The sequence below is a fragment of the Mustelus asterias genome, chromosome 8, assembly GCF_964213995.1.
Source record: "Mustelus asterias chromosome 8, sMusAst1.hap1.1, whole genome shotgun sequence".
Lineage (NCBI taxonomy): Eukaryota > Metazoa > Chordata > Chondrichthyes > Carcharhiniformes > Triakidae > Mustelus > Mustelus asterias.
The window spans coordinates 99,713,494-99,725,521 of NC_135808.1; the positions used below are offsets into that span (position 1 = coordinate 99,713,494).

Genomic DNA, 12,028 nt, shown 5'->3' on the forward strand with positions numbered 1-12,028 from the left:
TTACGAGGTACCCAGCAAGAATGTTTAGTGTTAAATATTTAACAAACCTAAAATAGAAAAAATAAATGCCTGTGTTGGACTTAAAAACCTAAGTCCTGTCATTGACAAGTGAGGAAAGATGAAACATTTTGTCAATGAGTTAAAGATGACCAAATAAATTCCAATCTTGCAGTAATTTGGAATAATGAATATATTGCTTTCTGATCAGGCAGCATTGTTTTTATTTTGACTCTTGTTATCTTTCCATTTTGTTCATTTATTAACGAAGATGTAGCTGATTGTGAATTCATTACAATTTTCATCCTTTCACTTTATTTTCTGATGTACACCTCATCAAAATGAAAGATTTCTGGTTAACCAATAACATATATTTTTATTAACAACTAATTTGAATGAATACACCACCTTCAACGTAGGGTTTATTTGCTTTGCAGCAAAACCTACTGCTGGGAGAAGTGTGCCACAAGATCATTATGTATAATCTTGTGATGCCCTCTTAATTTGTCCAACCAGAGAAATCCTAATGTCTCCCCATTGTAGATGTGATATTAGAAGACATTAGTTGCTCAAATTATTCCAGCTTTGTGCCTCCATTACTCAACACATAAGCTTATTTCATTCAGTCATTATTAACCTTTGTGTGAAGAATTTGCTGACACAATTCCTGAAATTACCTTTGACAAGTTTGAGCCTAATGCCCTAATTCTATTTCCATGGCTTAAAGTCAACTTTTTCTATTCCCTTAATGATCTTGCACACCTCTTTAAGGTCACTTCTCTGGCTTCTCATAGGTTGGAGGGGTCAAATCTCACCATCCTTTGCTCGTAGCTCAGACTCCTGATGCCGGGGATGGTTTCAAGGTCCTTCTCTAACTTGCCTGTAGCACTCGACTGTCTTGTTCAATTAACTGGTTATTGATTTAATTCACCACGGTGGACCATTTAAATTTTAAACCCCCTCCACCAGCCTTGATGAAGCTGGACACAAGTAAAATGATGGTGTCGTCCGAGGAGCCAATGCTACTAAGGTGGTAAATGTGGAAAATGTGACGTATGTCTCTGCGTCATTACTGCCTTACTGGGAATATCTGACTTTACTTGGGTATGTACTTTCAATGCCCAATGGAAGCAATTCTCGAAGATTAGTATGGACACAGAAATAGTGGAAGCTTGGTGGCATTGACTTAAGTGCACTTTTTCTGTCCTTACCTGAAAAAGTAATGACCTGGATGTTGCAGTTGTAATTATGGTGAAACTGTCAGAATTTGTTCACATTATTCCTCTGAAACTGACTGCAGTTTTTGGAGTCGGCTTGTGTGCAGTTAAATGCAGAAATCCAGTTGCTGTCAGTGATTCTATGTTTTTCACTGTTGAAATCCCTGCAGAGTGCAATCGAATAAAAATGGTTGAACTGATGAGAGCTTGCTCTTTTACACTGTTAGTCTTGCTTTAAAAACCCTTGAAAAAGTTACACCTTGTTGAATGATGGATAATCTTGGCTACGATTAATAGTTTTGCTCTCATCACAACTGCAAAATTTGGGCCAATTTTAAAAAAAAATATTTGTTTATGGATATTTCAACTTCCACCTTAATCTTGTGCATCTCTTAATCATGAATTTCACTCTCTGTAAAATATAGTTCAAAAAAATCTAATATTGTTTGTACTTGTATTTAACATCTAGGTTAGGTTGATTGGCTATGCTAAATTTACCCAAGTGTCAGGGGGATTAGCAGAGTAAATATGTGGGGTTATGGGAATAGGGCCTGGGTGGGACTGTGGTCATGCAGTCTCAATGGGCTGAATGTCTCATTCTGCACTGTAGGGATTCTATTCTATGATTCTATTTAACTGCAAGTACTGTTTAATTTCTAAGCCTCATCCAGGAGCCACAGTAGGGGGAGAGAAGCTATTTACTGGCAGCAGCTGAAAGAGCTAATTAATGAAGGAAACTAGCTTGAACTGTCTCTGCTGTACCTGGACTCATCTAGTTCCTTTGTTCAGAACATAGACATTCAGACATTCTCTATGCAACTAGCCCGAAGTGTACTTCAAACGGAGTGTGGAAGTTTGGTGAGAAGAGGGAGGTACTCCTTTGCTTTTTCTAACTTTTTCACCCTGTAGGAATTGGTCTCTGCTGTACTTCACTCGGTTGATCCCGGGTATGGAGAGATTTTCTTATTTATTACTGTCATAAGTAGACTTATATTAACACTGCAATGAAGTTACTGTGAAAATCCCCTAGTCGCCACACTCCGGCGCCTGTTAGGGTACACTGAGGGAGAATTTAGCACGGCCAATGCATCTCACCAGTACATCTTTTGGACTGTAGGAGGAAACCGGTGCACCCGGAGGAAACCCATGCAGACATGGGAGAACGTGCAGACTCTGCATAGGCAGTAAGCCAAGCTGGCAATCGAACCCAGGTCCATGGCGCCTTGAAGTGGCAGTGCTAACCACTGTGCCACCGTGCCGCCCAATGAGCAGAGGTTTAACACTTCAAAGACACTCAAGCTCTCCTCGAAGTGCAGCAGCAATGACATTAATGATTGGGAGCAGTTTGCTATCAATCATTCAAAATGGTGACAACTTTCCATCAAGCTGCATCACACTTTTGAATCACAATGTCTTAATGAAGAGGCAGAGAAGAAAAGGAAGTAAATCATAATTCCAGATCCCACTACCTTGTGGGACATCTTGCCCATGTGCCCAAAGTTGTGTGAATTGAGAATCAGTCTGTTCACTCACATGAAGTCCCATGGCAACACCTTGTGATCCTGAGTGGATGTCAACAATAATGAATGGTGCGTGAAGAGGAAAGGAATTGTTGCAATTGGTTCACTTGAATGTTCAAGGTCCTGCATGCACACTCATAAAATGCTATGGATTATATATAACCATTGTGACCAATATACACAGGATTTCCTTTATTCTTTCTGCCTCACAGAAATCTTCCCCTTTATCTTTATTAAACAAAACCAAACTAATTTTTTAAAAAATCACATGCCGCATTGCAACTGAAGTCTGTGCCATCCTGATACACTTTCCAGTAAAAAAAAATCAGAAAATACTGGGAACCTACATCAGATCTGGAAGCATCTGCAAAGCAAAATGAAAGATTAATATTTTTATTTAGAATTCCAACATTGGTAGGTTTCATTTTTTAAGAATCTGTATAACACCATTTATCAATCACTTTATAAATCTTGCTTAAGATGCAAAATGTTTTGCTTCTTCTTCCTTCAATAAAGCATCTTATTCTGTTATTTAAATTCTGAAGTATATTTTTGCTCTATCTCCTACAATTGCCTTACGCCCATTTATTTCTCAAGATAAATTTTTATTTCTGACTTATTCTATCACTGACGTCCAACTGAGTGTTTTTAATAATCAGGGCCTGGTTGGTTGATCGCAAAATCAAACCAACTGCAAAATCTCAGTTTAGTATCAAAATGCTTCATAAACTATCTGCTGTGTGCTGAGAGCAGCCATTCATCCCTCTTGAGGAACACAAAAAATATAATGGCACAATTGCAATGGGGACTCAGAAAGTATTTTGCGGGTATGTGTTATGTTACAGGCATGGAGAAAGGACCTCAGGAGTTTTCTGACCTCTTCTCATTTTCCTAAAAATGCTAAGTTCTGCTAAGCAGATTGGTTTATGTGGCAAGCAATGGAAACATCAACTTAAAACCATAGATACGACTGCTCTCATAAGAAAGAAACACCAGTAGTTCTGGTTGCAAAGAATTTGTTACTGCACCTTTTTCTCTGAGGTTAATGCAGGTACTTAGAAATTCCCCAAAGAGGAGCACTGAACATTGTGTTCTAGGAGCTAATTCAAAATAATGTTACCACTTCTGGCTCTAAGTAGCCAGTACCATCTGTCAGATCAATGTGAGAAAACAGAAGATGCTGGAAAATCTCGGCATGTCGGGCAGCATCTTGGGAGAGAGAATCATTTCAAGTCTGGATGACTCTTCATCAGAGCACCAACTTCATAATGGTTACACTATGGGCCCTATTTTACCATTTTGATTCTAAGTGCTGGGCGGACTTGAAACTGGGAGTGTTTCAGATCTGACTTTTCGACCCATTCTCAGGTCCCCATATGCACTCTGCCTGCAGAAAGATCAGCAATTCTAAATCATGCTGCAGAAGCCTGTGGACAGGGCTTAACACGCCCAAAGCTCTGATCGGTGCCTCCCACTGTGCATGAAAAAAAATGATAGAATGCGGCTCCTCTGCCACATCGCTCCTGGGCCGGATAATGCCTCCCCCTGGGCCCCACAGACATTGCCCCACCCCCACAACATTACTGACCCCCTTATCCCCCCACCCCCTCCGCCACCCAGACTGATCACGGGCTCCTTCCCCCTTACCCTCCCACCGATCTCAGGCAGAGTGGCAGTGGATCCCCCCTTTCCTCTCACTGATCTCAGGCAGAGTGGCAGCAGACCCCATCTTCCCCCTCACTGATCTCAGGTAGCGTGGCAGCAGAACCCCCTTCCCTCCACCGATCTCAGACAGAATGGCAGCAGATCCCCCCTTCTCCCCACTGATCTCAGGCAGAGTGGCAGCGGACCCCCCCCCCCCCCCCCACTGATCTCAAGCAAAGAGCCGTCAACACTTGGCACTTACCTCCTCACTAACTGGAGCACCCGAATTGGACTTTTGTAAAGCATATCTGTTTCGTGCCGATTCTGGATGGGCAAACACGGTGGTAAAGGGGGATGTACCGGTAAGGTTGGGCGTGCAGCCCATTAAGTCAATTTAAATGCATGCAAATGCATTTGAATGGCCATCGCGCCTGTTTTGGGCGCTGTCCCGATTGTGGCCATTTTCGGGCCTTGGTAAAGGGGAAACCGGCAAGGACGCGAGCGCAGATCACGCTACTTGCATCACGCCCGACTTTACCAAGTTTTCACGCCCAAAAACGGGCGCAACTTGATGGTAAAATTGGGCCCTGTAAGTACAAGATATGTCTATCAGCATTCATAATGTATTGCGCTGAAACGATTCTTTGATTCTGTAATTTTATCAATTGAGAATCAATAAGCTATTAGCTCGCACCATCTCCTGATCTGAGTCAACCGCTTTTTTTGTCTCTCAAACTCACTGCCCAAAAGAGGGGTTGAGGCAAAAACCCTAAGGGCATTTTATAAACACTTGTATATGCACCTGAAGTGTGGCGAGCTAACAAGACAATGGACCAAGTGCTGGAAGGTGAGGTAAAGCCGGATAGCTTTATCGGCTACAGAAACAGAAAATATTGGAAAACCTCAACAGGTCTGACAGCATCTGTGGAGAGGGGGTAGAGCCAATGTTTCGAGTCTGGACGACTCTTTGTATAATGGCTACATTACTTTAAGTACAAGATATGACCTTCAGCACTCATAATGTATTGTGCTGATAAGTATATATATGCTGCTGGAGCTGAAGAGATGTGGGAGTCATGGAATCATAAGATAGTTAAGGTGCAGAAGAAGGCTATTTGACCCACTCCCCTTCCATTCCCCATGGCCCTGCAAGTTTTTTTTCCTCCTCAGATATTTATCCAATTCACTTTTGAAAGCAACAATTGATTCTGCCTGCAGTACACTGCAAACACGAGGAGAAAGTGCAGACAACCACACAGTTACCCAAACCGGGAATCGAACCTGGGTCCCTGGCATTGTGAGGCAGCAGTACTAACCACCGTGCCACTGACATTTATGTTTGGAGTCAACCGATAGAGCGTTGGAGAAGTTGCGGACTCAAAGTAATAAAGACAGAAATGAAATCTTCCTTGGCAATGAGATGAGATGGGCAGATAGTTAATATTTTGGAAAACTAAACATTACTGAACTGATCATGATCATTCTTGTCAGTATAAGTACCGTAACCAGCACTTAATTTGCAGTGACCCTGTGAGCGAACATTTACATTAGACAGGGACTCATTGTGTGTTAAGCAGCAAAGTATGATGCTCCTGAAAAGAAAATTGGCGCATTAGGCATGGGTTCGCTCAGCAACAATGGAATTTAAATCATCACTTATCAAATTGGAGATTCTCAAGGTTTAAAGATCCGAGGAAAATCTATCAGACTGAAACAGAATTGCAAATTAATTAGGTTGCATACTTTCTGATGTGGAATCACCAAGGAGAGAAATCAGAAAGTCAGGATTCACTAAGTTTATTGAAGGTTTCTGACAGGTTTTCTGTTATTTTAATAAGAATCATAGAAAGTTACAGCATGGAAAGTGGCCAATCTTTCAGCCATGGCACAGTAATGGCTTTAATATCATTCTCCCATCTATCCATTTGAAATAACTAACAGAAAAACAGCACAGAATGCACAACCCAGCAACCGAATGGAATATCTGCATTTGTTCTTCCAAGGATTGTAATCAGTTCAATCTCCCACTATTGATTTCAAACCACAGACAGCCCAGCAGAATTGAATCAGGGGCAAGATTTAAAACCAACAAGAGTCCCAAACACTGACCAAATGCCACTAAGGAATAATTATAATGTTGGGAACTGCACAGCGGGTGCTTCAGTAGTATTGATGCGTCATTGGTTTAGAGCAATTGAAACCACTAATAAAAATCCAGTATACTTGGCTCATGTGTAGTTAAATAAAGGTCCAGGATCATGCTACGTTAGTATGCCATTCTCTTTGTTTAATACCGAGGTGTATTTTCTTTTCTGAATTATTGGTATATTCATGGAGTTATTGCTAAACATGAACATTTCTGAATCACAGAAGCACAGAAATGTTACAGCGCAGAGGGAGGTCATTTGGCCCATTGTGTCTGCATCAGCTCTCCGAATGAACCGTTCACACAGTGCCATTCTCCTGTTTTCTCCCCATAACCCTGCACATTCTTCCTTTTCAATTAACAGTCTATGTTCCCTTTTGAATGATTTGATTGAACCTTCTTCCACCACTCTCAAGCAATGCTGTCTAAACTCTAACCACTTGCTGTGTGAAAAAAGTTTTTTCTCATATTACTTTTACTTCTCTTGCTAATTACTTTAAATTGGTGCCCTCCTGTTTCTCCATCCTTTCGCCAGTGGGAACAATTTCTCCCTATGGTTGGCTTCATAGCTCAATGTTCAGAGCACTGGTGATGTTTAAACCAGTGATCGTGAGTTCAATTCTCGCTAGAGGTGAAATTTTAGGTGGGGGGCACGGTGGCACAGTGGTCAGCACTGCTGCCTCACAGCACCAGGGACGTGGGTTCAATTCCCGGCTTGGGTCACTGTCTGCATGGAGTTTGCATGTTCTCCCCATCTCTGCGAAGGTTTCCTCCAGGTGCCCCATTGTCTGAAAGGCGTGCTGGTTAGGTGCATTGACCCGAACAGGCACCAGAGTGTGGTGACTAGGGGAATTTCACAGTAAATTCATTGCAGTGTTAATGTAAGCCTTACTTGTGACATAAATAAATAAACTTAATATCTACTTTGTCAAGATCATGATTTTGAATATCTCTATCTAAACCTCCACGGAGCCTTCTCTTTGCCAAGGAAAACAGTCCCAATTTCTCCAATCTATCTTCATAACTGAAATTCCTCGTCCCTGGAACCAGTCTTGTGAATCTATTCTCCACTCTCTCCAATATCTTCACATCCTTCCTGAATTGCGGTTGCAGCCATTTCTTATTCGGTTCTGCAATTTTTCCTCACAAAACATACTTTATTGATAACATTTATAAAAACACTTAAAAACTATTCGACTTTGCCACTACAAAGTGCAATACAGAACATTTAAAAAAAAAATCAGCACATGCCCTGCCTCATTACACTTGTCATTTTTTAACTTGTCATTGCATGTTGTATTTCCAACTGTTCGCGCAATCTCGATCATCTTTTGTGCCATCAGACAGAGAGGTTCTTCAGAGAGGCTCTTATTTCGATAGTAGTTTTTTTTAATACTTTTCCAATTCAATCAAATCAAATCCAATTCAGAGTCTCAACAAGTTGAGACATTTCAGATCCAGGTTGACAAGACAGGACGGGAGACCAAAACCACCCTGTCCTGGGCCTGATCTACATGAGTCAAGCTGATTGGAGAAGGGGGAGGATCCTCCTCCAAGACTTGAGCTCATTTGCATCTTAGCCAAAAGGCCGAGATGCCGCTTTTAAAAATTGCTTCATATGAAACACATGAAGCCTCAGTGTAACCTAATGACCTCAACCAAGTGCAGGTGATCCATACTACACTTGATCTTAGCCAAAAGGCCGAGAAGCGATAGTAGTGCCACACATTAGAAGCTACTGGATGGATGCCGGGTGACTGCCTGAGGGGTGGGAAATTCCCAGAGGCTTATGTGTCACTCTCGCTGGTGAAAGCTGGGATGGAACATTTGAATTGTCAGAGGGGCAGAGTGCATATTCATCAACTCCATTTCTCTGCCACTGTGGTGTTCAAATGGTGACTTGCACTCCCGACCTCTGACCTCAGCTTTAGCAGAATGGATATAGGAAGGAAGGGGGGTTCCGAAAAGACAAGGAACCTAAAGTAGAGTTGGGAGAAAGAGTTTCCGTTTCATAACAGCGATGGAAGAGCAAGGATAGAAATGTTAAGGAAATATCATAGAATGGAATCATAGAATCCCTACAGTGCAGAAGGAGGCCATTCAGCCCATCGAGCCTGCACTGACAAGAATCCCACCCAGGCCCTGTCCCTGTGACCCCACGTATTTACTCTGTTACTCTTCCTGACACTAATGGTCAATTTATCATGGCTAACCAACCTAACCCATGCATCTTTGGATTGTGGGAGGAAACTGGAGCGCCTGGAGGAAACCCACGCAGACACGGGGAGAATGTGCAAACTCCACACAGACAGTCATCCGAGATCGGAATCGAACCCGGGTCCCTGGCGCTGTGAGGAAGCAGAACTAACCACTGTACCACCGTGTCACCCTAAATATGAAAAACAACAGAAAATATAATTTTTTTAAGAAGCAGAAAATGCTGGAAATACTTATCAGGTTCAGCAGCACATGTGAAAGGGGAACAAGAATTATGTTTCAGGTTGATGCCCTTTCATCAGAAAGTTGACGCCACCAACACATCCATTGACTTGACACCAGACATCCTCTAGTGAACAGAGAAAATCACAGCACAGAGATCCCCAGATCTGGGTGGAAATCTTTCCTTGAAGTCAGCAGCAAGCGACAATATTAGACTAAATAAATCATAGGAGACTTGCCTCCTTTTTTTATGCCATGTGGAGTTTCCTAGAACTTTGGAGCCAATTCATTTAAATTGTCAAAGGACTATCGAGACTTACCCTCTGTCACTCATTAACATTATGACCAATGCTGTGCAAAAAAAATGACTTTCCTGAATTTACTCTAGTTGGGTGCAGCAAGTCTCAAAAGTCATATTTCTGACAGTGTTTTAAGAACTTGTTACCTTTTTATTTCCATGTCTACACTGTATTTTCTGTATTTCAATGGGTTTTTATGGCTTCAGAATGTTACATCAGGAAGTTAAAAGTCTCTATTACCTGATTTTTAAAACATGCTGTGCCTATATTGTGCATAAAGTATGATTTGATGGCTTGTAACTTTACTTTCATATATAAAAGAATGAATGTATCATACATCATGTATTTTTCTCAACTGTCAATTGCTTAACTCTGATTTCTTTCTCTTTTGCATCGATTTTCAAGTTTTAGTGAATGCCAATAAGATGCTCGGAAACCTCGATGTAAATTACCGACAGAAAGATTGACACATAAAAAGACAAATTTTGTCGTCACTTTTAGAAATTCCGAGCCAGTTGCCGAATGCATATGTCTAACTTCTGTATCTTTACCATAGATCTGCCTGGTGTGACGTGATGTTCATTTAACGTGATGTTCATTTAACATGAGTTCAGGTGAGCCACAGAAGATAAACAATTAAAAAAACTGGGATACAAAGACTTTGAGCTGAAATAGACAAGTTGAGTTGCTTGTAACCTGTTGTTCTATATATTAATGCTGGCATTTAATTCTCGTCTCATTCCACAGGCACTGTTATGGACCTGTATCTGGTACTTCTGTAATTCAGAGTCTGGGCCTCTGAATTACAGAAACACAAACTGTTACAGCACAGAAGGAGGCTTTCTGAATGAGCAATTCATTTAGTGGCATCCCTCTACCTTTCCTGTGCAACCCTCCACATTCCTCCTTTTCAGATAATGGTCACATTTATATTTGAATGCCTCCATTGAACTGGCCTCCACCACACTCTCTGGCAGTGCTTTCCAGATGTTTTAACCTGCTCCTTCTCGCCCCTTTCACGAGTGTGAACAGTTTATCTCTATCTACTCTGTCCAGACCCCTCATGATTTGAATACCTCTATCAAATCTCCTCTCAGCCTTTTCTTCTCCAAGGAAATCAGTTCCAACTTCTCCAATCTATCTATCCAACTGAAGTACATTATCCCTTTGCCCATTCTCATGAATCTTTTACTGCACTCTCATTAATGCCTTCACATCTTTCCTAAAGTATGGCCCAGAGCTGAACCCAATAATCCAGTTGTGGCCAAACCAATGTTTTATATAAATTTAACATAGCCTCCTTGCTCTTTCACTCCATAAATAAAGCCTAGGATACCGTATGCTTTATTAACTGCACTCTCAACCTGCCCTGCCACTTTCAATGACTTATGCAAACTTACACCCAGGTCCCTCTGCTCCTGCACTTGCTTTAGATTTGTCTCTTCATTATATATCATCCATCTGTGTTCTTCATACCAAAATGAATCACTTCACATTCCTCCACATTGAACTTCATCTGCCATTTGTCTGTCCATTTCGCCAACTTTTCTATATATTTTTGAAGTTATACATCATCCTCCTAATATTTCACAAGGCTTCCAAATTTCTTATCATCCATAAATGTTGAAATTATCCCCTGTACACTAAGGTCTATATAATTAATATATTTTAGGAAGAGCAAGCATTCCAACGTTGACCCCTGGGGAACTTCACTACAAACCTTCCTCCAGTCACAAAAACATTAATTAACCACTACTCTCTGTGTCCTATCACTCAGCTAATTTCATACTCATGTTGCTGCTGTCCTTTTTATTCCATGAGCCATAACTTTCCTCACACATCTATTGTGTGGCACTGTATCAAATGCATTTGAGAGTCTACGTATATCACATCAACAGCATTGCCCTCATCAACCCTCTCAATTATCACTTTGTGGAACTCCAGCATGTTAGTTAAACACCATTTTCCCTTAACAAATCTGTGCTGCCTTTCCTTAATTAACCCATATTTGTCCATGTGACTATTAATTTTATCCCAAATTATTGTTTCTCATAGCTTCCCCACTACCAAAGTTAAAATGACTGATCTGTAGTTGCTGGGCTTCTAACCTTTATAAGCTTTTATTGAACAAAGGTGCAATTCTTCTGTCCTCTGTCACCACTCCTGAGTCTAAAGAAGATCGAAACTTTAGGTACAGAAAGTCTGTTCAATAGCTCCTCCTTTTCAATTTTACATCTTTTCTAGTGCATAATCACCTCCTCTTTCAGTTGCGTAGCACCAAACAAAAAGATGCAAAATATTAATTGAATGCCTCCCCTGAGTGGCACAGTGGCACGGTGGTTAGCACTGCTGCTTCACAGCGCCAGGGATCCAGGTTCGATTCCCGGTTTGGGTCACTGTCTGTACTGAGTCTGCACGTTCTCCCCGTGTCTGCGTGGGTTTTCTCCGGGTGCTCCGATTTCCTTCCACAGTATGAAAGACATGCTGGTGCATTGGCCATGCTAAATTCTCCCTCAGTGTACCTGAACAGGCGCTGGAGTGTGGTGACTAGGGGATTTTCATAGAATCCTACAGTGCAGAAGGAGGCCATTCGGCCCATCGAGTCTGCACCAATCACAATTCCACCCAGACCCTATTCCCATAACCCCATGCATTTACCTTAACTAGTCCCCCTGACACTAAGGGGCAACTTAGCATGGCCAATCCACCTAACCCGCACGTCTTTGGACTGTGGGAGGAAACTGGAATACCCGGAGGAAATCCACA

General features: G+C 41.6%; 1 pseudogene; it reads right to left on the reverse strand.

Moving 5' to 3' along the window:
- Positions 1–8,058: 8,058 nt before the first annotated feature.
- LOC144498097 (U2 spliceosomal RNA) lies at positions 8,059–8,238 on the reverse strand (annotated as a pseudogene).
- Positions 8,239–12,028: the final 3,790 nt, after the last annotated feature.